General features: G+C 36.5%; 1 non-coding gene across 1 annotated transcript; it reads right to left on the reverse strand.

The window, feature by feature from the left end:
- Positions 1-2,656: 2,656 nt before the first annotated feature.
- LOC126960452 (small nucleolar RNA SNORD11) lies at positions 2,657-2,736 on the reverse strand. Its single transcript, XR_007727997.1, has one exon. It is a non-coding gene; the product is annotated as a small nucleolar RNA SNORD11 (small nucleolar RNA).
- Between the last annotated feature and the right edge of the window lie 1,547 nt (positions 2,737-4,283).

Consider the following 4,283-nt stretch of genomic DNA (forward strand, 5'->3'; position numbering starts at 1 on the left):
CACCCTACTTAGCCCTTTATAATTTGTTTTGGGGCTATTGAATATGGACCATTGTACTCTGTTTTTCTGTGCTGGTGATTGAGTGATTTGCTTCTTATTACTGTGCATTAGCAGGAATTGATTGGAGACACTTCACTTTGTTTATAAAGACAGCTTCTGCGAATTGCCAGCGTGGTGCTTTCAGCTCATGTAATATACAAAATATGTATTTCTGTAAGTCACACTGATTTAGAATGTTCTTCCACGGTTCTCCAGTATAACAAGTTACTCCTTGGGCGAATGTTAAACTCTTTTAGGAACTTCTTTTGATCACTGGATCAATAATTTACTGTTTGAAAAAAATAATACCTTGATGTATATTATGTAATAAGGTCAAGTTGGTGAGTTATACAGATAGGAAAATTGGGAGAGGGGTATTGTTCATTCCTCCTTAAGAATCTAGGATGTAGTATTATGTGGATAAAATAATGGTGCTAAAAATGCAGATTTTCTTAAAAGTCAGGAAACCTCTTTTTATTTAGATCAGGGTAGGCACAGTCCTTTTCATGATCTCTGGGTTTTCTCATTGCTCTCTGACTCCAACCATGACTCCTCCATTCAGACCATTCTCAGACTCTGCTTCTGTTTGTTTCCTCCAACAAATTTTTGCCCGATTTGTCTCATGGATTCTTCTTTTGAAACAACATAGTGAGGTGTTTGACCTTGTGTAAAAGAGTTACTGCACAAGGTCAAGCATGCAAAACACAAGAGTATCAGTATCAGAAATACGCGTAGCTTGCTATAAGAACATGGCCTTGGAATTGCTAGATTGCTATCTCATAACTCATCATATGTGCTTATTGATATTAAGTTATGGGGATTTTTAAAAGGAGGATGTCAATATATTGGATTCAGTATACTTCATCAGAGTGAAGTACTGAATTTGGGGGCGAATTGGGCTGAGAGGTCTGGGACAATATGCTGTACATAAGACTGCCTCTTCACACTTGTCCCATGCACCTTAGAACTTTTTGGTAGAAAAGCCACATAGTATATGGTAATTTAGGACAGTGATTTTATTGGGTTAAATCATAACTAAATTATTCATTTACTTGAGGCTGCATAATCATTGAGCTATATCCCTTGGTAATGTTCCTTTAGACTTTCTGGGAGTAACCAAATTTAGAATAATATGCTATCATACCACTTTTAAGAAACATGTTGTATGCCATCCTTGATGACTGGTTAGAAATGTCTCAGAGAATATTGTGAGTGTACATTTCATTAATCATTTTACTTCAAACGTGATGAAAGTGTCTTTAAATTTCAGATGATATCTAAAACAAAACCAGATGTAATATGGAATTCAGAGCCGTGAAGGAGTTATGAAGGGTATCTGAAGTTTATCATTTAAATTACCAAGTATTTGTAAAGCTACTGCATTTAAAATATGTTAAACGTTTTTATAGAACCCTTCAGGCATTTGGTATCAGAGAAAGCTGGTTTAAAATAGTCAAATGTTGAAAATGGAAGTACTAGTTATTCCATAGCCACCACTCAAAGTCTCACTGCATAATTATATGAGAGTTGTTGTATGTTCCCTAGAGGATCCAAGTCAGCCATGTAATCGCATCTCTAAATTTATTCCTCACAGTCCTGTTGGCTATGGGGGCCTTAGGTAATCACCTATTTGTTTATAGTATCATGCTAGACATACAGCCATAGCATTTCTGTAAGGACTATTGGTATTTCTTCTGAGTTTTGGGTTTGCCGAGCAAATAAATATACTTTTTCCTCTTCCCACAAGCTGCATCTGTAATTCGGATAAATTATCAACAGGTGCATAGTGATAGCTTTACAACACTTCATGGTCCAGCTGAATGGATATGGTTATCACCACAGTTAACTGAGACTGGTGTTAGAACCCACACTTCCTCATACTTTCAAATTTTATAAACACAACAAAAAACTACGTGTTAAAATGACAAGTTATATCCATGAACCAATTTATAATGAATAGTGATACTGTTCCGGGGGAAAGACTAGAACAAAATAAAGACACCCAAATATTAATTGTTAATCTTAACCACTGTTTAAAATAATTTTGGTTTTACCTGATATTGGGTGAAATTAAGCCTGAAGATTTTCTTGGAGTCTAATGCCATTTTGCGAAGATGTAGCTCTGATACTTCAGGGCTTCTGCATGGTTTTCTTACTCTTCTAATCATCTCGCTATGTAAATTGTTTCATTCTTTATATGCTTTTGCTTCTCCAGGGAAACTATAATGCAGATTTCCCAACTTGCATCCTCTAATTGTGGTAAAGTATAAAGTGAGAGGAAATGCTAAAACGTTCTGTTTTCCAAACAGGTTATATTCAGTTTGATGCCATTAATCCTGTCTCAGGTCACCCCTCAAAGCCCTGGGCTCAAGCAAGCCTCCTGCTTCAACTTTCCAAGTAGCTGGGACTAAAGATGTGTGCTACCACACTTGGATAGTTTTTATTTTTTAGTTTTGCAGAGACGAGGTCTTGTTGTATTGCCCAGACTGGTCTTGAACTCCTGACCTCAAGTGATCCTCCTGTCTCAGCCTTCCAAAGCACTGGGATTTCAGGAATGAGCTACCATGCCGGGCCTTCAGGTTTCCATTGTTCTTTTGTTAAAATTTTTTTTACACAAATGTCTCAGAAGAGATGATGACTAAAGATGCCTTCATTATCCAAAAGGAAATCAGGCAAATAAAAATCATAGTTGAATCAGGACCCTATTCTTAAGAGCCAATCTTATTGCGTGTGAGATAAAGTGTACAAGTTCAGATATTTATTATTAGTTCTATTACTAATTTCTAGCCAAAGAAAGCGAATTTCTCTTCTTCATAATACATTCATTGGTTATTTTTTATTTTTTTCTTTTGGATTCAGGGGGTACATATGCAGGTTCGGTATATGGGTATATTGCATGATACTGAGGTTAGGGGTGTGAATGATCCTGTCACCCAGGTACTGAGCATAGTACCCAACAGTGAGTTTTTTAACCCTTCCCTCCCTCCCCCTTCTATGAGTCCCTATATTTAGTGTTGCTATATTTATGTCCATGAATACTTATGGCTAGCTCTCATTGTAAGTGAGAACCTGTGGTATTTGAGTTTCTGTTCCTGCATTAATTTGCTTAGGATAATGGCCTCCAGCTGCATCCATGTTGCTCCAAAGGACAAAAATTCATTCTTTTTCTAGCCCTGCATAGTATTCCATGGTGTATATGTACTATATTTTCTTTATCCAGTTCACTGTTGAAGGGCACCTAGTTTGATTCCATGACTTTGCTATTGTGAATAGTGCTGCAATGAACAATTGCATGCATGTATCTTTACGGTAGAATGATTTCTATTCCTAGAAATCATTAGTAATGGGATTGCTGGGTCCGATGGTAGTTCTGTTCTAAGTGGTTGGAGAAATCTTCACATTGCTTTCCACAGTAGTTGAACTAATTAACATTCTCACCAAGAATGTATGTGTTCCCTTTTCTCTACAGCCTCACCAACATCTGTTGGTTTTTGACTTTTTAAAAATGGTCATTCTGCATTGGGAGTTATACCTGATGTAAATGACGAGTTGATGGGTGCAGCACAGCAACATGGCACAAGTATACATATGTAACAAACCTGCACGTTATGCACATGTACCCTAGAACTTAAAGTATAATAATAATAAAAAAAAATGGTCATTCTGACTACTGTGAGATGGTATCTTGTGGCATTTGTTTGCATTTCTCTGATGATTAGTGATGATGAGCATATTTTTCATATGTTTGTTGGCCACTGGTATGTCTCCTTTTGAGAAATTTCTGTTCATGTCTTCTGCCCATTTTTTTTTAATGGGGTTGTTTTTTGCTTGTTATTTTGTTTAAGTTCCTAATAGATTCTGGGTATTAGACCTCTGTTATATGCACTGTTGACAAATATTTTCTCCCATTCTGTAGTTTGTCTGTTTACTCTGTTGATAATTTCTTTTGCTGTGCAGAAGCTCTTTAATTAAGTCCCACTTGTCCATTTTTGTTTTTGCTGCAATTCCTTTTGAAAAGTTAGTTAATCATAAATTCTTTCCCAAGGTTGCTGTCCGGAATGGTGTTTCCTAGGTTTTCTTCTTGGATTCTTGTACTTTGAGGTCTTACATTTAAATATTTAAGTTGTTTCGAGTTGGTTTTTATATTTGGTGAAAGGAAGGGGTTGTTTTAATCATCTGTGTATGGCTAGCCAGCTATCCCAGCACCATTTATTAAACAGGAAGTCCTTTCCCCATTGCTTATT

This window comes from Macaca thibetana, chromosome 7 (genome assembly GCF_024542745.1).
Source record: "Macaca thibetana thibetana isolate TM-01 chromosome 7, ASM2454274v1, whole genome shotgun sequence".
Classification (NCBI taxonomy): Eukaryota; Metazoa; Chordata; class Mammalia; order Primates; family Cercopithecidae; genus Macaca; species Macaca thibetana.